The 22,119-nt window shown below is 45.2% G+C and overlaps 1 protein-coding gene across 2 annotated transcripts in view; it reads right to left on the reverse strand.

The window, feature by feature from the left end:
- Window positions 1–21,012, reverse strand: part of SNAP25 (synaptosome associated protein 25) — a 92,534-nt gene extending 71,522 nt beyond the window's left edge. The window contains exon 1 of one of the 2 annotated variants that reach the window (XM_084624670.1): window positions 20,876–21,012. The gene's annotated coding sequence lies outside the window, so the exon portion shown is untranslated. The remainder of the gene's footprint in view (window positions 1–20,875) is intronic. The other variant, XM_084624669.1, reaches the window with a different exon arrangement.
- Between the last annotated feature and the right edge of the window lie 1,107 nt (window positions 21,013–22,119).

The following is a 22,119-nucleotide window of genomic DNA, read 5'->3' on the forward strand; positions in this document are numbered from 1 at the left end:
TTCTAATCAACCTAAATTTTAAGTGCAGACCAGGCCTTGTTGTGCTGTGATCTTCCTTTTGGAGATCTCTTAGTGATGCTAAACCTCCTGCAAGACATGGTATAATCTTAACAGGTAAATCATCATCCTCAATATCTTTTCTTGTTCAGGGTGCTACTCTGGTGGCCGTGTCTCAAGTGACTATTGCTATTTTTGCAGAATAGGGCTTGGCATCCTCATTTGGGAGAATATGACCAAGATACCTTCCTGCAATTGCAATATTATTTTTAATGGCATCATCTGATGACTCTAAATAATGCTCGATTCACATCCCTTGTGTTTTTTTGCTTCCAGTGAAGGTTCTAATGCATAAGTTTGCTGGTAGGTAGGTTTGTAGAAACAGCAAATTTTAAGTGACCATTGGAGAATATTCCTGGACAGCAAATTTGGAATTTGTAACTGTAAACGGTTCCACTCATGGCCTTAATGCCCCCTGACTTTAGTGCATGGCATTGCAGGGGGGTTGCCGCTAACACCCCCTGCTGATTGCTTCTTTGGCTCTGATGGCCTATTTCTGTCCATGAGTTAGCCTTCCAGCTAAGTCACATCTTGTTCTAACCCCTTCCAGATAACAGAAGTCTAACCAAAAGTTCACACAAATAAAGGGTCTTTCATCCCCTTGGACTCCTCTTCAGCCCACTCTCTGGGCTCAGTTCCCAGCCCCTTCTGGGCTCTGGGATAGAGCCCTGACTGTCTCAGCCCCACTTTCGCATTCTGCTCCAGGGTCTTCCACAGGAATCCAGGCACCTCCCTGTGGTTCCTTCTCAACTTCCTTCTGTGTTCTCGTAAGTCTTTTTTATTAGGAGGCCCAGACCCTCACCATCCTAACACCTGACCTCCTCACTCCCTCCTCGTCAGGCAGGGATACTGTTAATTGTGGCACGAGTGGAGCTGATTGAACAGTGCTGGGGGAGCCCCAGGCCTCTGGCCCCTAAAAGGGGAAGGCCACACTGTTACAGGAACAAGGAGCTTTTGCACCAGCAACCTGATTCTAAGAGTTACTGTCATCCAATCAGGGAACCGAAACATGTCATGTGAACTTTCATGTACCATTAAAACTAGGCAACACAGCTCGAATTTTGAATATGTGCAATGGACAATCTGAGGACCAAAAAATATTTGCAGAAATTACTCAGCAAATAACTTTGACTAACAAGTAAGTCTGAGAAAATCATGATCTGGTGGCAGGCAATTCATGAACCAGAATAGAGGGGAAAATTCACCACATAAACGTTTCACTCCTAATTATTCTCCCACTTCGACAGCTGAGTCATGCCTTAAGTATCTCTCTTCAGATGGTCATGTGGTTACTGAGTTGCTGATAAGCAAATTGGCTAACTCACCCCCTGCTTAATACTTCTTCTTAACAGCTGATTAATCAGGAGTGATTCATTCATATTCAGCCATTTCAGAATGATATCCTGAGCAACTTCTCACGCAGACATGAAGGCAGGAATCCTGGCTGCACTGAAGTCAATGGCAACCCCCCATTGACTCCAACAGAGTCGGGGTTTCACCTGAAGTGTGTAATCAAACTTTTTTTTTCTGCCTCCTTCAGGTCAATGTATGTACGTATTTATGCATTTTTGGGGCCAGATCCTCAGCTGGTGATCCTCACCTGGTGATCCCAGGTGTTCACCAGGATAGCTCCCTTGACTTCAGTGGTTTTGCACGGATGTGTGCTGGTACTGAGGATCTGGCCCTTTGTGTGTGAGTGTGAGTATATGTGTAGAATTATTCTCAATGCACTTGTAATTACTCCTTTTACAGTACACATCCCAGGTACATACTGAGCTTTCTTTATAAAGGAGGAGCAACTCCACAGACTGTCTTTTGTTCTTGCACCTTGAGCTAAAACTACTCGATCACCACCTGTACGTTTTTCCTTTTCTTCTGTCTGTTTTTTTGTAAACTAAATGGGTCAGATCCTCAGCTGGTATAAATTGGTGTAGCTCCTTTGGCTGCAATGTAACTACACTGAATTACGCCACCTGAGGAGCTGGCCCTAAATACTGAGTCATAATGAAAAAATATCTACTGCTTTTTAAAAAATTGTGTGTGTATGTTCTGACGGCGTGCGAGTCCAGCAGTATATCTCACTAAGACATGGAGGAGGTCACCTGGCTGTGAGAGCGGACTTGGAAATATACCTCTGGCTGATGGAAAATGGGTACAATTTGTTCCTAGTCTTCCAACTGCCAAAGCCCACTGGCTGAGCAAAATGCAAGCGCTCTTAGCACATGTGCATTGGTATTTGGGACTGAGACAAGGGATATGATGTTCACGGAGGGAAAAAAGAATATCCATTATCTCTTATAGATAGGAGTAAACCTATTATACAAATACCATTCATTTTATTAAAAGTAACATAGAGTACTTCAATCCTGGTTGTTACTATAAAGCCAGGTTCTAATACCCTTACTCATATGAGGTGGCATTTAACTCCACAAGTAATACCACTCATTAACTACTCAATGGAGATACTATTCAATGTGAATAAAGTCATCATAATCTGACCCATAATGATCATGGTGAGCCATTTAGTTACTACTAGAGCAGGTGAACATTTTAAAACTCATCGAAATGATTGAAAATACTGCCTTGACAAAAATCAAAATGTTTGCCAAACTATTTGTTTCTTCAAAATGCCTCCATTTTGATAAAAATACAAAACGAAAAAAACTGGTATTTTTTTCTCGTTTCCCCTTTTCCAGTGGAAAATAAATGACAAGAGTTCTCCCACTCCCCACTTTCTCCCACTTTTATTTATTTTTTCCACTGAAAACAAGACAAACAAGGAGAGAGAAAATATTGTTTTTTCCTGCCAAAATGAAATGTTTGGAATTTTTGCTGGAAAAAAAGGAAACAATCATTTTGCATTTTGCATTGAAAAATGAACAATTTCATGAAAAAAAATGAATGATTTTTTTTAATTCGTCATGAAATAGTTACCTTTTTTCAGCCAGCTCGAATTACTGCTAATCAATTGCTCTTGATTCTCAGCGTTGCTGTGAAATTAATTCTTAGCGAGACAACTTACTAACAGGTTTGAAACAAACTGCCAGCATCCCAGGCCTATCTTCCTTATCACAGCTGACTGGAACTTAAAGGCTGCAAAGGAACCTGCATTGGAAGATTGTCAATCCCTTCCGACTCGGAATGTTGCCAAGCCCGTTCACAGTAAGCGGATTTTGGCTTCTTTCTTTGTGTAATTGCTCTATTGTGCCTATGTTTGCTTGTTGATTGTTTTGGGGTGTTTCCCGGGGGGTGGGAGGGAGGCCTTTTGCTTTTTTAAAAATTATATTTTTAATTTCCCGCTGGAGAGCGTGATTGGCTCTCAGTTGTGCAATCCTCTTCTCTGTGCATGAGCACACTGCTAATAAAGAGTTTAAAAGCCTACTTGGGGTTTGATTTTTCCTTTTGCTTTCGGGTTGCTGCCTTGCTTACTTCAGCCACATGGGACTGTGGCACGAGGCACTAGGGGCGCTGGTTTGTGGTTTGGGTGTTCCAGGGAGGTTTGTGGCTTGGGTTACGGGGCAGTGGGGAGAGGGAGAAGTGACACTGTTGCACAGTTAGTCACACAAATAGTCTTTAACAGCCTGGAAGTCAGAGTCACAAGGTCTCTACTAAACATAATCTTCCAAATAGCTATCATCTTCTCTAATGGAACGATACTGTGAGTAACTGCTTACCAGCGCAGCTTTATGTGATCAACTCTATTCTATGCACTTTTTATTCTCCTTCATTTTGTGTCATGGTTTCCACTGAAGCAACACTTCAATTCACATCACCTTTTCCCAAAACACATCCAAGATACTGTACAGATATCTATGTATGTATCCTCTGAAATAACGACAGGTTTCAGAGTAGCAGCCGTGTTAGTCTGTATTCGCAAAAAGAAAAGGAGGACTTATGGCACCTTAGAGACTAACCAATTTATTTGAGCATAAGCTTTCGTGAGCTACAGCTCCCTTAAGCTTATGCTCAAATAAATTGGTTTGTCTCTAAGGTGCCACAAGTACTCCTTTCCTTTGAAATATAATTCTTTTTCCAAATAGATACCATCTCATTTGCTTGTTCAGTTAAAGAAAAAGTCCAGTCTTTCCCTTGTGACAATTACAAATGGTGACTTGCTTTGATTTCCTGACTGAGAGCTGCATAGGAATGTGCATTTCCAAGGAGTAGATGTCAATATTTACCACTTCACTCACCGGTGTCTCTCTCTGTCTTAAAGAAACAGCTACGCTGCTATTATACAATGACTGTACTCTGCAAACATTGGCTTCCTGCAGACATCCATGTATATCTAAGTTGGTTCTAGCTGTGCCAAAAACTAATGGCACAAGGGGCTAATTCACAGATGGGGAAACTTGATGTCATGCAGTCGTGTAGCTGTATTTTGTTTAAATCTGCCAACTATGCTGTAGTTTATGCCTTTAGGCATAGCCCTGAGCGAGGGGTGATCTATACTCTGCACCATCCCACAAGTAGCCTCAAGAGGCATAGCGCTTCCGAGACACCTCTCAGCGTCTTCTCATTATACTAACAAACCCATCTGGTTGGGTAGAAGCAACACACAGTGTCTTTGTTCACATTTGTTAGTAAGGATATAAGAATATCAAAAGTCAAATGGGTAAACAAACCCCAAAATTCTATTTCAGGCAAATATACAGGCCTGAATGCTATATTACCATTTCTAACAGAGCAGTGGGGAATCCTTGTGTTGACAGATGCATAGCCCTGTGGAGATCATGTTTAGCAGAAAGGCCTTGGGACTCAGCCCTAAACCTTACAGAGCCTACAAGGCAAAGGAAGAGAAATTCTGGAAGCAGTGAGAGTTTACAAGCATCTGCCCAATTAGGACTCCCTGTAGGTCAGTGCACTGGCCAGTTTAGGAAGCCATTCTCAAGGCCACCTTCATCCTACCAGGCCACAAAAATGCTTTGCAAAGCTAAATGCCCAAAAAAACACTCACTGAAATCAACAGGAATCCTTCTGTTGACATCAGTGGGAGTTGGACCACACCCCTTTGAAGAGAGAGTAGATATTTTTAGGAATATGGCTGAGTGATGGTGACCCCAGATTATGTTGCTGAGCTAAAGCAGAGGACTCTAATTAAACCAGAATTGAAGCTAAAATCAGACCCAATGGGAGAGTGCCCTGTACACCCTAATAGATTAACACCTTTTAGAGGCTCCACTGCCAGAAATTCAAGTACTAAAGATTATTTTTACGAAGTATACATAGCACCTAATTTTTTGGAACAATATCAGTTTGCTAAAGCAAATTATCCTGGGCCCTATTAGAATAATATTAATTGAAGGGTATAGTGTTGCAACTTCAGTGAACAGGCTGGATTATGGTAATCTAGTGCCCTGGAATCTCCCCAGGAAATGTACCAAAACCCAGGAAACATGGAGAGGATTGTATGGGCAGTGGATGGAAGGGAAAAAAAAACAAGCAAAGGGAATGTGATGGTTGCTCTGAACAAGAGTCACAACCATCTGCTTTCACTGGAATAGGACACAGTGACCAAGAAATGCAACAGCTGAATTTGGAAGGAAAGAACTATTGCACAGCCAAAACATTGTACATCTCTGACTCAGACAAGAGAAAGCACTTCATGTTATCAGTAAAAATGTTCTCTGGCACCAGTGACAACACTGGTTTGTTCCTCAGTGAACGGATCAAAGTCATCTCCAAACCTTCTAAAAAGAATCACTGAAAAATGCAGACTTATGTATTGCATCAGGGACAAAAGTGGCACTATTTAATAGACTTTGATCCCAAACAGGTAGCACCAGACACTTCCATGTAGAGGGAGAGGAATTCATGGGGAGAGATGGCTACATTCATTATGGACAGACTGTCAAACTTGTGGTTCAGATACTGTCATGGCACTCTCAAGACTGATCATTTGAAAAATGGATAAACAGACAGCGTCACTGGAGGCAGATGATCCAGCATCAGAGCTCCATAAATGTGCACTCTACCTTAAAGATACGGCAAGAACGTACTCGTGCCTTTCCCAGGAGAAAATAATCCAGTTTCAAACCTCTTGTAATGCCAACCCACACAGTGACGTTGGTAATGGGGATCAAACCAGGGACCTCTGGAGCTAAATGACGCATTTTCTTAGCCAAGGCTGTAGCAGGCTAATCAATTTCTGGGGGGTGACAGAGTGCCTCTCCAAGCAAGCAGGGGTTACCTCTAAAAATGAACAGCTTATATATGGACCTTATCAGACATTAAGTACTGATTCCTGCAAGCATCCTCCTTATGGAACTCCCAGTGAAGTCCATGGGAGTTCTGAGTGGCAGACAGATTACATACTTGTGTCCAAAAAAAGGAGGTTTTGGAAAATTTCCCTGGAATATTTTTGTTACAAATGGAACATGCATGCACCAAACAGCAGGATAGCCCCAGCCTCCAAATTTGTGGATCCAGCTGATTGCATCTGCCAAAATAGGCATGCACAGATTTGGGTCTGTACGTAGTCACATGCAAAAGCAAACTAGATAGGTGGGCTTCCAGCTGCTCATTCTGCATGTCCAGATCCAGGTTCTGTAGATCCAAATGGGATGCATCTCTAATTCTGCATGCAAAGCAATGGGTAAACCAATTAAGAGGTGGGTTTGGTGTTGGCTAAAAATTTGGCTAAATTTTTTTACTCAGGATATATGGCAAATTAGTCTAGAAGGGAAAAAGGCCAAAATGAATAATAATAAAAAAAAACCTACCAAGCAAAACAATATACAAAATTTAACCACAGTAACCTAGGAAGTTTGTAACCCAAACACTACTCCTTATTTAACCATAGGTCCAAGAGTAATTTAAACACAGAAGCCAGGTTGCTAGCAACCAACAAAACACTAGCCATTAGAAACTATATTCATAACATACAACTAGTAATTGTCATCGCGCTTGCATTGTATGTAGTGGGAGCAATTAGCATGTAAAGATACAGTCAGCACAAGAAGATTTCTTTGTCCTTGTCTCTTGCTGTTTACAATCTGGACTCCTTGCTAGATGATTGGGAGATGAACAATAAGACTTTGAGGTGGGATTTTCAGAATTTCTCAGAACTCGCCTGGGTGGCATGGATCAGCGTTGACATCAAACTCACCATCAGTACCCAGCCTGGGATGGGGAAACTAATGATCCAACCAGCAGACCAAATTCAGTGATGAATGCTGGTCATGTGCCACATTGTGCATACGCTAAGGGCAGGTCTTCACTACCTGCTGGATCGGTCGGTAGTGATCGATCTATTGGGGATCGATTTATCTCATTTCGTCTAGATGTGATAAATCGATTTCTGAGCATGCTCCCCAGCCACTCCGGAACTCCAGCTCACGAGAGGCGGAAGCGGAGTCGACGTGGGAGCGGCAGTGGTCGACTCACCACCATCCTCCCGGCCAGGTAAGTCGACCTAAGATACGCCAACTTCAGCTACGCTATTTGTGTAGCTGAAGTTGCGTATCTTAGGTCGACACCCACCCCCGTGTTGATCAGGGCTAAGAAGTGCTGGCCTAACTCTGCTCCTGTTAAAGCCAATGGGAATTTGATTGCAATGGAAACAGAGTTAAACCAATACTGAGTGCTTTGAAAATCTTGCCTTTAATCACTATAGCAGCAACATTCTTCCCATGTTCTTTCTCTCAGTCCCATGGTGCTGTGCAATGAGATGTCTCTTCTAGCTGTTTCTCTCAGTTAAAGAGAGAGCTTCTGAAAGCTACATTCTTTTTTGTAGGAGAACTGGGCAATACAAGAAAAGCCTCAGGAGGACATTTTGAGAAACACCAAAGAATAACAGGACTCCAGAATCAACTTGGTAGGGAAGAATGTAATGATCAAGGTAATGGATGGTGCAGAGAAGAGCAGTGGGGTTAAATAAAGCATAGGAGTGGATCTGAAGAAGAAATGGAAGGTAACATGGAAGAATGAATCCTGGGGCAACCAGAGAGGTCAGTGCCTAATCCATGGAACAAAGGAACCATGACAAAAGGATCTTCTGTATGTGAAAAATGAGCAGATAGGATGTCAGAGAGAAATAGAGTAATCAAGACAGAAGCGGAATGAATTGCTGACGTTCAGTACATTAGAGGAGAGAGCCAGTACATCAAACATCTAGCCAAGAGAGACGGAAAGTCCAGTAGCTGGCTCTCAAGTACAACATGCAAGTCCACCATCTACCAGTTGAGGTGGAAGGTGTGACTTGGCATAAGGAGTGTATTTTGGAAAAGATCAGGAGAATATTTTTTCTAACCATCTGAAAAGGAGCAGCATCAAAAAAACAGCTTAATTTCCTCCTCCAGAAGTAATTAACAAAAAAAATCTAGACTACCAAACACCGTTTCCACCTCCCACAGCCTACACCCAAGATGCAAGATCCTCTAACATAGGTAACAAGTTTATTAAAATTACAAATAATATCATGGCATGTACAATGTAACACAATTAACTGTCAACAATGATGACATTTTTATAGACTTTTAAATCTATGGGTAAAACAGGAAGGCGGGGGTCATACCCAATCAAACCAAGCCCAACCCAACCATAAGAATGACTGCAATTCATAGAACTAACATTGCTGAGTCAATTTGTCACCAGACTCATTTGGTTGTACAGTGTGTCCCCATTTGCTACCCTTCATCTGCTTGTGCCTTTACACTGCAAGGCCCTCAGGGCAGGGATTGTCTTTTCTATGAACAGCACCAAACACAATGGGGCCCCTGATCCTATTTGGAACTGTTGGGTGCTACCACACCATCAGTGCTTACTACTATCCCAGCGACGTGGTCTGGAGAAAAGAGTACAGGGTTGAGATTCAGGCACTCCTGAATTGTACTACAGGTTCTGCCACTTAAACACCCTATGGCCTTGGAAAGTCACTGCACCTCTTGTCTCAGTTTCCCTATCTGTAAAATAGGAGCAATCCTAGTAACGGTACCTCACAGGGTACCTCACTGGAAGGATTAGTTGGTTAACATCTGGACAGTGCTTTGATCATATAAAAATGCTGTATATTATTATTTACATTTCTCCCCTTGGATCCATGAGTCCTTCTCTTCTTATGTGTGTGGCTCCCTCACTGACATCAACAGGAGTAAAGCACTGTGCAAAAGAGGGTAGCTTTTTGCCTTACGTTTTCAAGAAACAAAAGGGGCACAGAGCTGATGCCCTCTGAGAACCTGAAGTGCCACTAGCCTGTTCTATAACACATTGCCATCTGCCAGGCTGCTTAATATACTAGCATTAAATGCCCCGGGGGCTAATCTGGCCATTCAGGTACTACAGTAATGAACATCCACTTCACTGTCCATGCAGCCCTTTTGCCTTTTTAGTCATTAACCTGTTAAATAGCTTTGTGTAGCGTTATCACATTCAGCAAATGATTTTCAGAACAGATGCATGACCTGTGCAAGTTACTACCTGCTCCCAGAACAATCATCTCATAGTATTAAGAACAGTCAATCATGGAGAAACGAACAACTAGAAGATCTGGTGACTGCAAAATCCTCTGCTAATAAAGAAAATAACTTTAAAGATGCACTGAGCTGTCCCTACTGTGTTACGTTAAAGAAGTTGTCTATATAGCATTTTAAATTATACTCAGCACATTCTCAAAGCCTTAAAGGTTTTTTTCCCCACTGTCTTTTCCCTGATGTACTCGTCTCAAAAATGTACTAAATTGACAGGACTCCCCAACAAAAGCTACCACATCTGAGAGCCATCCAGTCTGTTTTTAATATACCCTCTTATGATAGGAGACAGAAATGTTTTTCAGCCAGGGCAGAAGTGGGTGGCAGAACCCAAGAAAACGTTTCTTAATGCTAAAGAGACAAGGTGGGTGAGGTGCTGTCTTTCATCGGACCAACTTCTTAAAGGTAAAGATTTAAAAGAAATCCCTGAAAAGGCTGTGCAGGGACCATGTGTATATTTCAATCATTTTCATACAGGCGAGCAAATAGTGGGAACTTTTCTGGTGGATATTTGCTGCAATTCAATAGTGGATTTTGATTTGTGTTCACACACCTTTTAGGTTTGCTTTCTGAGAGCCTTCAAACATTGGCATGTCACGTTTATGAATACTTGCAGAAAGTAAATGTTAAGCTCAAATGCTCACAGAAAGAAAATTCCAAGTTGTATATTCAACTGCAGTGTTCTCAATTTGGAATTTGCACTCTGTCAGTTAGTCAGGGCTGGATCCATAGGTCCTGATTCTGTTCTTACACACATGGGTTTAACACCCTTGTAACTCCGTTTACATTAGTGGCATTACTCCTGATATATACCAGAGTGAGATCAGAATCAGACCCATACATGGTTCATCCTATTTTTCCCTTCCCCCATTAATTTTTACTTGTGCTACCATAAATATAATACATTCCTAGCAGTGTTTAATAAAAATACTTTGTCTTGCTATTGCACCTTTCAACATTTTCAAAAGCGGCTAAGTATTCTGGGTGTCTCAACTTTTGGATGCCCAACTTGAGACAATTTAAAGGGGCCAGATTTTCAGAGGACATGTAAGCTGCACTTTCTGAAAATCAGTCCCCTTTAAAATGTCTCAAGTAGGGTGTCAAAAAGGGAGGCACCCAAAACAAAATCACTTTTTGAAAATGTAGGCCATTATTCTCATATTTACAGATGCGGGAAATGAGGCTCAGAGAGTCAAAGTAATTTGTCCAAGGTCACACGCAACTAGCCTGTGGCAGACCCAGATCTGAATTTAGATTTCCTGAGTGCCAGTCTTATGCCTTAATCACTAGACTAGGGTTCCTATAACAAAATAGTTGGTACACGTGGGCCCAAATTTATTTTAATAGCAATTTTGTTGCCTGCATTTCCTTCAAGAACACACTATTGCAAAGAGAGATGTTTGTGTCTAATAAATTAAGAACAAAATATCACTGTTCATATGATTTGTAATATACTGGATAGTCCAAGAACCAAACTCTGAGCTTTGACAGATGTCGGGTATATTTCTGAAGCACTCTCACCAGCTGATCAAGTTCAATGCCCTGCTTTCTGAAGAAAAGATCTTATCCTATTTGCCTTTGAAGTAATAGGCAAAATTCTTACCGATAGGAATGAAAGCAGGACTGGACCTAAAATATTAATACTGACAAAAAACAAGGCAAAGCAGAATACAAATTAATCCTGCAGATGCAACTAAAACATTTTTCAGGAAACAGTTTGCAGCAGCTTTCCTTTAAAAGAGGTTAAGTATATGAGCAACATTTGCATATGATGTACCTTAACCCTTGAGTCTGTTGGGATACACATGGCATATAGCAGGTAAAAAGGCATGTATTTGTTTAATTTACAGTAGAAATCCATAACGTTCAATTTTTTTTTGTTTTAAAACATCTATGAATAGTCATTCAGTTTTTGACAGTTCAGGTCTGTTCAGATAGATTTCTACTGTAGGTCAAGCAAACACATATTATAAACAGAACGATAAATTGGCATTATAAACTGTGATTTCCTTGTGGGGGGGGAGGGAAGGAATTAAAACAAGCAATTCACCTATTCTACAAATGATTGATTTATTTGTATGAGAACAAATAAAATGGCATGTTTGGGAACACTCATATCACAACCCATAGAAACATTCCCCAGAATTTCTTCTAATTTAAAAGTATTTCAGAGCCACAAACATTATAAAGAATGGTAGTACTGAGAGCCTTTAGAACACATCCCACTCTGATATCTAGGAGCCTGATACAAAGCCCACTGATGCCCACAGGGGTGTTTCTGTTGACTTCTGTGGGCTTTGGGTCAGAGTCTGTGAGAATTGAAGGTGTACACCATCCCTCACGAAGCACTCAGCACTTTGCAGAATCAGGCTATTATGGTATTAGATTAAAGCAATCAGCATAGAATTACAAATATGCCCTAGCAAATGCTCTGTAGCATACTTGTTAAAATATATGAAGTGCCTTTGTAGTGTTTTTAGCTGTAATATGCACCTCCCTGTTAATTGGTAGGTTTTTGAGCAAGAAATGGCAAATCATGCATTAATGTAAAAAATCACATATGTGAAACGTCCTTCTGTAATCACGGGCTAGAAAACACAATTTTGTTATTAGCAATTACACAGAACTATAATAATTATAATATTGCCTCTACCAGTATATTTAGGGCACCATAATTTTGCCATATTAAAAACACAAGGAAAACTATAATTATAAAAATATACATATAAAGTATCAGTTCCCTTGCTTCCTGTTAGAAATGTATTCAATGATTCATTTTTTCTACTTTAGCCCACCAAGAGCTGAGTCACGCTGCTAATAGAATGAGAAATGGTGGGAGTTAAAGGGTTAAATGTATTTTTTTACAAGATCTGATAATGTGGCAGCGATATGGACTGCAGTTGAGAAGATATTTGTCAAATATCCTTGATAAAGAAAAAAAGGCAAAACTGAAGATTAGACCGGACTAATAAACTGACAAGGAAAGGCACCATAAGGAATCAAAATGCATTACCCTTTCTAGAGGAACAGATTTACTTGTATATGCATGTATTTATAGAGTACTAGGGCCAGATTCTTGTCTCTGATTCTGACTTTCTGAACATTTGGCTAAATCCAGCGGCATCAGCTGAAACTCAGATGGATTCACATCAGTAACTGAGAACTGAGTCTGGCTCATCACTGTTAACCTCATTAAAAGGTTCTGCTGATATCATATACCACAAGACTGCAGCAGACCCCAAAACTGAATTATAATCTTATTAATCAGTACAGGTGTGTATATTTCTTTATTGTCATCTTCTTCCTACTATCATCATCAATCAATCATCATCACTATTTATAAGAAATATAAACTTTTTCAAATCTTTCTGTTAAAGAATAATATTTGAAACTTCAACTTCATGAAAATGTTAATGCAAAAAGAGTAGGATTTTAGGACCAGATTTTTAAAGGTATATAGGTGCTCAACTCCCAAGGAAATACCTTGAAAAGTCTGGGCCTCCAAGCCTATGACTAAACTACCAATTCATTTAAAACTCAACAGCAGCTGTTGACTGAAAAATAATGTTGTGGCCAGACTGCAGATCAATCTGAGCTCCTTTAAGCTACCCTAGCGGAGGATCTGGCCCAATAACTAACCATAGCTTGAAACAATAATAAAAGAATAACCGAAAACCTAAGTGCTTCCCAAGTACGTGGCCAGAATAGCCAGTTTGGTCAAAGCCAAATGAGCATTCAGCTTCCAAAGGAACAGTGAAACATCCATGATTAATTACTTTGTGCCTCTTTTTTTCATTTGGATTAGAATCCAACCTCCTTTCTTGCATAAAATGAGATATCATATCTATCGTTACCAACGAAGAAAAGCTAGAAAGCTTTAATAAATGTTATTCTTTTTAGGACTACAGCATAACAATACATTTCAGATGACGCATACACAGATCATTCTTTTGGCCCTTTTAAAATTTAAATTGCTAAAATGTGCAACAAAGCCCTGTTGTAAAGATGAATGGTGTGCCTAGTTTCCATTGGGATAATGTATTCAATCAGTAAATGCTGCACTTGGGAATGGTATCTTTTTGATACCTGTCCATCCCCTGCTTTCATCATTAATAAGTCAAAATCTTGATGGCCTTATCATTTAGGACCTCATCCAAAGTCCACTGAAGTCAATGGGAGTCTTTCCAATTATTGCAATATGCTTTGGATCAGGCCCCTAGTACACTGCAAAATCTCTTCTCTCTTTAGACCATCGACTTAAAGCTCCCTTGACATTTGAACTCATATTTGACATTTCATTATAACGTCCATTGATCCCTATTTGATTATTGTTGCAGACAGCCATGCTCACGACTGAAAAGGTGATTAGGAAATTAACATCATTACATTCTTCAGGCCAAAATAGAGTTCCATTCCAAAATGCTAAAGGAAAGTGGCAAAGACAAAGAAAAAACTTTAAAACAGACATTTTAAAATGCTTTAGGATAAGAAAGGAGACAAAAATAGCACTGATAATGCAAGGGGTCCTGCCATCTTAGCTATGGAGAATGGCTACCATCATCCAAGATCAGGAGAGGGCCAGTAACTTCCAGTCCTATAAATTTGACTCAACTATGGAGGAAAATGCTAGAAACAACGAGACAGGACAGGGCAAGGTATGGAAAGTTGTGGTCTGATTAAGTATAGACTGCACAAAAAGAAGAACATGAGTAAGTACTTTGGGATAAAGGAACAAGCGGGAGTTGGTGGGATAAAGCTATGAATATAATGGATGTGCACTTTAGGAAAGCTCTTGCTGCAGTGCAATGCAGCAGCGTCAACTGCAAGGCCAATAAGTAAGAAACAGAAGGTTATGAAACTTGGGGGCGCTTTGGGGTGATATCAGTTAGGGATGAAAGGAAGGTGGCTACAGATGGATGAGTGCTTTGCTAAGCTATGCTTTTGACAATTTCTGGCCATGGAAGATGACACCTGACTGCTTAAGAGTAGGCATGCTAGCTCTAGTGTCCCCAGCGGGGTGTGCATTTCAGCAGTGGGTGAAGCAATGAGTCTTGTACATACATTTCTATTCTTAGTGTAGATCCAGAGTCACTCTGCTGACAACTGCAGAGTTACACCAATGAGAATCTGGAGTGACTGAGTGGGAGGTATCTAGTCCGCTATCTTTAGAGCAGCTCATAAATCTTTAAGATGAAAGATGCTTTATGACAGTAATATTGCTATTATTACGTGTGTTACACTGCTGGTAAGGTGTTCCTTTAAAAAGGTTTTTAAGATAAAGTAGAGATAGACACTAAAAGAATGTTGGTGATCTCTCTAGTGAATAAAGTGTCTAGCCCTGTACTCCTGTGTGGCCAACAATTCACTGATCTGAATGGGAATTGTGCCCAGGCAAATACTGCAGCATCAGGCCCAAAGGGAATCGGTTACAAATAACAGAAATAAGGCCCCGACACAGCAAAGCACTTAAGCACATGCTTAATTTTAGCATACTCTTAGTTCAAAGGATTTAAAGACGTGCTTGAAGTTAATAATGTGCTCAAGTGTTTTGCTAAATCAGGGATTAAATGGTCAAGGAGCAACTATTTTATATAATATTACAGAGGACTAAGGCAGAAATTCAACTGAAAATATTTAGAGGGGTACAACTGCTAAATAAGAGGTGTGGGCTAAACTAATTAGCTGCATAGCATCTTCTTTCTCTGAAATGTCTTATGTTCCTGGGCTCAACTGGAAGAGAAATGATTAACAAATTGTAAAAAAAAATTTCCAGTCCTAAGTTGGTTCTATAAGAATTGACCCTGCTCCCACTGAAATTAATGGCAAACTTCCCATTGACCTCCATGGCGCAGGATCAGACCCTAAAAGATGTTTTAATTAAAAAGGAGCCATAGTCCTAGTTACTACGCACTGGGTGCACCTTATCAGTAAAAATAAAATAGTCTATTAAAATTTTTCATCTTTTTTTATAGAGAGAAATTTTATTTTCTACAGGCTGATCTACCCACAGTCTTTGTATCACTTTATACCTATATTGGTGAAGAACCAGTTCAAGAGGTACAACCCCTTAGTGCGGATGCAGTTTTACTAGTATAAAGGTGCTTATATTGATATAGCTGATTCCCCTAAATTTAGATATAGTTAAAGCAGCACAAAAGCTGCATGTAGACCAGGCTTAATTTGCCTTAACAATACCGTGTTACTGGCTGGATCCAAAGCTCATTTAAGTCAGTGCAAGACTTTCTATTGACTTTGAAAGGCTTTGGATCAAGTCCTTACGGCTTAAACCTACAGCTGCATGTTGACTCTCATTTGTAGGGAAGCCCCTCTGAAAAAATAAATCAGTTCTTTTTCTCGTTAAAGAGAAAGTCCTCAGGGTGATATTTTCGAGAGGACTCAGCATCGGACTAGCTCTGCCCCCACTGAAATTAATGGTAAAACTCCCAGTGGCAACTGCCTTAGGCTAATACTAAGCACTTTTGAAAAGCCCACCCTTATATCTGCTCCAGTTGACACAGTAAGTTAAATAATATTGATCTGATTTCTTCAAAGTGCTAGGCCCCTACAGTTCTCATGGAGTTCAATGGGAGCTGCAAACAGAGTTCACGACCTTTGAAACATCTGGCCATCTATTCCTTTTTTTTTGGATGTGTGTCTGTCGTCCCTTTACAAACTGATTCTCCCGAGTCATCTTAGTCATTGAACATGCAGGGAATGTCCTCCTGGCTGACCTCTGTCTGCACTATGCAGAGGTACCAAAAGAAAAAAAAAAGCTTCATTCTAATTTTCACAGCCCGCATCTCTTGGCAATGGGATGGGACATTGTGGAACTCTATTTTGGCAGCTGTGTCTTTTAAAGGTGGACTGCAAGAGTCCCTTGTAACTCCAGAAATGATGCTCTCTTGTCTCTGATTAAATAATAAGACCATCTGTCTGCATTGTAACTCTCATATGTTACCCACCCCACAAACCACCCCCCCCCACTTGATTTAGATCCGCATTGATACTAGTATTTTGTGTTCTGAAGAAATTCCTTCCCCTAATGTCACAAAAAGAGGTTGCCAAGTATTTGGGACCAGGCAGGCAGAGGGAGAGATTGCCCACTCCCCAGCCCCGCACACTTCTACTGCAGCATCTTCTTCCTTCTCAGTTAACGCACTTGATCTTAGGAGTCTGGGGTTTCTTTAAAGACACGCAGTACTACTGAAAGATTTTCCAGCCATTTTTTTCTAGCACCTGGCAAAGTATTTTGAAATATGATTCGGGCACAAAAAGACAGGAAAAGCAGCTGGTGGGACACTGCGGAAGGGTGTTAGAACCAGTTTGTGGACTTCAAGAATAACCCAGCCTGGGACTGGATTCCTGACCCTCTTCAGAGAGGCAACACTTTCGTTTCTCCCTTCCCCTTCTCCTCTCTCTGGACTTCAAGAATAACCCTGCCTGGGACTGGATTCCTGACCCTCTTCAGAGAGGCAACACTTTCGTTTCTCCCTTCCCCTTCTCCTCTCTCTCCTAACTCCTTTTGCTTTTCCTGTTCTCCTTCTTTTGCTCATTTTTACTCCGTTTCTCTCCGTTGATCGGTGTGTTCCCCGCTAAGCACACTGCGGTCTCATCCTCCCCTCCCTGGCAGTCACACATATCCAATGGCCCCTGAACAGACTTTCTGGACTCCCAGCCCTTGCCAGGAAGGGGCTTCCATCATGTCATTCTACCCTGCCAACCACAGCTCCCAGCCAGTCACAGTGCCAGTGAAGGACGAAACTGCCCCCATGTCAGCACTGAAATTTGAGCCACATTTTCTACCTCTGGCACTGGCCAGCAGGGAAAAATTACAGTGCTTAATTTGTAACGAAAGAGGTCCCCAGGCTCAAGCAATTAGGTTCAGGGGCTCAAGCAATTTTTTTTACTTTCATAACAGAGGTGGCAAGCCCAGAGATGCAGGGGCTATGAACTGCCAACCAGAGGTGCGGGGGGGGGGGGTTTGACCTGCCAAGCCCAGATGTGCCAGGGCTCAGCCCTGCTGGCACAAATTAAGCCCTGGAAAATTACCTTCCCTGCAAGGCACTGGCAAAGCAACACTCCTCCCTCACCCTTTGGTAGGTACGTTTCCAAGCCCTGCCTGCTCTGCATAAAACCAGGCTGGAGCATGTCCAGCCTAGAGGGGAGAGCAAAGCCGATGGTCCTGTTAATGCCAGTGCCACCCACCCAGTGCAGGCAGCTGACAGAACCCAGCCAGGACGTGGGCAGTTTCCTGCCGGATCCTGCATTTGTCCAAAGGCTGGAGCAAGTCCAGGGTAAGAAGGGAAGGGGGCTCTCCTTGCCTCCTAGCAGCGCTCTTTGATCTCCCACATCGCCAGCGTAGCCTGCCCAGTGCCAGGTTTACAATGGCACCCGTGACGCCACAGAGCCGGGCCCATGCTCAGAAGGGGCCTCGGCCTGTTCTGCTTCCACTGCAGCCCAAGTCCCCGCCAGCCCACTGAGTCCCCCTCCACTTGGTCCTCTTGGCCTGCCCGCTGGCCAAGGGCTCCTCTTCTCCCCCTGACCCCACCCGCTGGCTTCTCTCTGCCTCCTGACAGGACCCCAGCGCACCTCCAGCTCCAGGCAATCTCCGCTTCCCACCCTCTGGGGGGCCCACCCGTCTCCCTGGAGCTGAGCCACCTGGGAGTGGTGCAGAAGCCTGGCCAGTCTCAGCCAATTTGGGGAGGCAGTGTGGGGGGCTTGGCTGGGCTCCTCCAGGCAGTGGGTTCTGAGGGAGCTCAGCCAGGATGCTGGGCATAGCGAGTCTGTGGGGACTCTGGCCATAGGGAATCCCTATGGGGGCTCTGGCCGTAGGGAGTCTGTGGGGGCTCTGGCCGTAGAGGAGTGGGGTCCAGTGTTGGGCAGGCGGCTGTGTGGTGCAGCATGGGCTCACCCCCGGGGGGAAGGGGCAGGCTGGCAGCACAGGGCCAGGCAGGCCATTGTGCATCTGGCAACTGCTGGTTTGTAAATAGTGCCCTTGCACTGGGCTGGGGGAAGCGGGGCCGCCCCTGCCATGCCATGCCCCTGGCTGGCCTCTCGCTCCGGGGACCGACCCCCACCCACGCCATGTTCCATTGCCCCCATGGGGACCCACAGATATGTTTGGTGCCAAGCCCACAAAAGGTTAATCTGGCCCTGAGCCTGCCTGACAGCCGCAACTGACTGTAAAGAGGCTGGGGAGCGTGATGAACATGGGATCAAGGGCGCTGGAATAATTGGGCGGGGGGGCGGTGCTGAGAGCCATTGAACCAAACTGCAAACCCTGCATATGATGGAAACCACTTCAAGCGGGGGGTGCGGCAGCCCCCCTAGTTCCAGCACCTCTGCCTGGGATGGTGGCTTTCTCCCAGTGGCCTCCCCCCGCTCAGCCAGTCTCTGATCCCCCCCCCAGGAGATTGCATCCACCCCTGCAGGAGTCCAGGCAACGTGACGTGCAGTACTCAGCAGCCCGGGGGGAGAGAGAGACGCTCCCCGAGCGTGCCCTTAAAAACGTGACCGTCCCCGCCCCCTGCCACTGCAGAGCCCCCCCCCCCCCCACCCCGTCCCTCCCACGCGCCGGGAGCCGACCCAGCCGCGCGCTGCCCCGGGAAGCGGCCCGGAAACGTGGGTCCCAGCCGCGCGCCGGGAGCTGTCCTCGGACGCAGCTCGGCCAGAGAGCCGGCGGGACGAGCAGCCGGAGAGCAGCCCGAGGAAGTTTAACCGGCGTCGCGCACCCGCGGCTTTCGCCTGCCCTGCGGAGAAGCCCCCTTGCTTAGCCCCCCCCCCCCCGCCCTTGCAAAGTTACCCACGTCCCTTGCAACGGGCCTGGGGCTCTGCCCCCCCCCCCCCGCGGGTTTGGGCTGCAGCCACCCCAGCCAATGCCCGGGCAGGCCAGCAAATAGGTTACATAAGCTGGCACGCTTTGCTCGCCGAGCTCTGCAGTGCCCAGGCACCGGGCCACAGGGTGCAGCTTGGACTCCCCCCTTCCCCTCCTTCGGGGCGCGCGCGTGTGTGTGTGTGGGGGGGGGGGGATGCATATTTCAATGGGCGCCCTCGCGCCTCGAACAAGACAATGGATCTGCCCCAGCGCTCCCGTGTGGGAGGGACTCTGGCTCTGCAGCAGCCCAAAGGCTCCCGTGGGGGCATGGGGCTGAGGAGCCCCCCCGCCCCCACAGTGAACCTGCAGCGAGCGGCTCTCCCGGAAAGGGGGCGAACAGCCCGGGGTGTCTCGGTCAGATCCCCACGGGCAGGTCCACAGCCCCCAGCCCCGCGGGGAGGCCACCGCGGGTGGCTCACGGAGGAGCCCCTCCCGAGCTGTTACCTCAGTGTCCCGCCTCCCCGTGTGTTAGAGCCGCAGGACACAGGGGAACCGGGGACATTGGCAAACCACAACTACTGCCCGGTCCCTGGTTCGAACCCCGGATTAGCCATTCACGCCGTTCAGTGCAGGAGTGCACCAAGGACAAGCGAACAGCCCGGAGTCACACGCGTGGGCGCGCACACCCATGTGTGATGCCGCCCCCCCCCCGGGCACGGCTCGGCATGCCTGCCCCTGTGTGGGGAGGAAGGCAGGTCCTGCTGGATTCAGAAGGGGGGCGGGAAAGGGGGCGTGGGGTGGCGAAGGGGGTGGAGGAAGGGAAACTGGCGAGCAGTTGATTTGGGCAAACGGATCAGTTGCGGGGCTGCTGGCGGCAGAGGAAGGTATAAATAAGATCCGGACGGGCACACCCCCCCCCCCAAGCCTGCAGCTGTAGAGGTGGGTGTGGACGGGCGGGTGAGGCCCCCCCCTAGCACTTTGCAGCGTATGTCACAGGGACGCTGCTCCCTTTGCACCCCGCCAGCGCTGCCCCCCAGCGCCGCACCGGTGCCCCCCCCTCCCGCCCCCAGCCAGCGCCGCTGTCCCAGGTGCTGAGCTGCACAGACCGGCCTCTGCCGCTCTCCGAGGTGCTGAACCCGGCTCTGCGGCTGCGGGCGAGCGCCGCTGTCCCCGGTGCGGACCCCCACGCTGCTGCCCTGTGCACAGGGCGGCCGACCGGGGATGGAGGCTGCTGACCCCAGGGAAACAGAGGCGCAACCTCCTCCTCATTCCCCAGGGGGTTGGGGGAGTTAATGCAACGGCTAGTTGTTCTCCTGTCCCCCCAGTGCAGAAAAGCCAGCTCCATAGCCCCTTGGGTGCCACAATCAATCCCAGGAAAACGGGGCTTTACACATCGCTCCCCGCCCCCTCCGGCGGTCAGAAATAACCTGGTGTGGAGGTTGCCGCTCTCCTCCCAGCCTGCAGCAGCTCTGCCCTGCCCCCGTGCCTGGGGCTCCAGGCAGGAGACAAAGGGCTCTGCCCAGGCGCACTCCCCTACCTTGGCTTCCGCAGAGTCCGGTGTAGGCAGCCCGGCGGCGGCTGGGAGGGAAGGACAGTCGCTCCTGACCTCCCCAAGCCTCCTTCTTCAATGGATCCGGAGCTGTGCCCTCATCAAAGATGGCCGTCCCTTCCCACGTCAGCAGCTTTTAATAGACATCTATCAGGGGGTGGGGGGAGGAGAGGAAGCGGGGCGGGGTGGGGGAAGGGGGGGGGGCTGAGAGTAGTCTGTGAGAGCCTGAGTCGTCAGATGCTTGCTACTGCACTGCAATCCCTTGCATTTCCCCTCCAGTGAGTAACAAGAGACGCCAGAGACAACTGGCCCCAGAATTAGCTCAGCAGCCATGTGATGATGGGCTGTGATCATCCATGTGCAGCATGCAGCCGCTGGTCTTCTGGGGGGGAGGGGAGGGTGTGATTGTGTGTACGTGTGTGTGCGGCGGGGGGGGGTGTTGCTGAGCGAAGCTTTGCTTTAATCATTTTTTGAGAGGGGGAGGGCAGAGAGAGAATGCAGTAGTGATTTGTTTTCGCCAAAGGGGTGGTCCGAAGAGGGTATCCCTGTGAAGTCTCTGGTACTCCATATATGGCCAATCTACGTGGGCTGCTATTTTTGTGTGTGATTTCTTCTTCTTCTTCTTTTTTCAGATCATCATGTCAGGGGGGTCTCTGTGTATTAATCTGATCATGTTTTCCCCTCAAAGCAAAACCAACCAAATAACCAGATTTAAAGACACAGGGCATGGTTGATCGTTTGGGGGGTGGGGAGACATCATTGATTAAAACAAACCCACCCCCAGCAGGGATAAAAACGGTTCCAAGAGAAACAAGGTATTATTTATTATTCATTAATGGAATGATCATTTCAGAGCACATCCTATTTGGAACAACTCTCTTATTTAATTTGAATTTTAAAAGTGGAAATCAAAATGCAGAGAAGAGTCCTGTGGTTTCATACAAAATTTTGGCTGATTTTAAATGAAGTACTAGGGTCTACCTCATGCCATAGACTATAGTGCCAATTTTATTCTATACAGATTTATGTGTTCTCTTATGGAACCATCCAGACCTACAATTAAAACAAATATAAGACAAGAGGCTTCATTAATTTCCCAGTCTCAGACATTCTTGTAACCAGAAATGATTTGGTAACTACTCAGGGCACACATTAAATCCTGACACTCAATTCACAGGCTTTTTAAAATGAAGTGTGGATAATACGAGTCAAAATGTATTTCCCAGATTAGG

The sequence above is a fragment of the Lepidochelys olivacea genome (assembly GCF_965140295.1).
Source record: "Lepidochelys olivacea isolate rLepOli2 genome assembly, chromosome: 3".
Lineage (NCBI taxonomy): Eukaryota > Metazoa > Chordata > Testudines > Cheloniidae > Lepidochelys > Lepidochelys olivacea.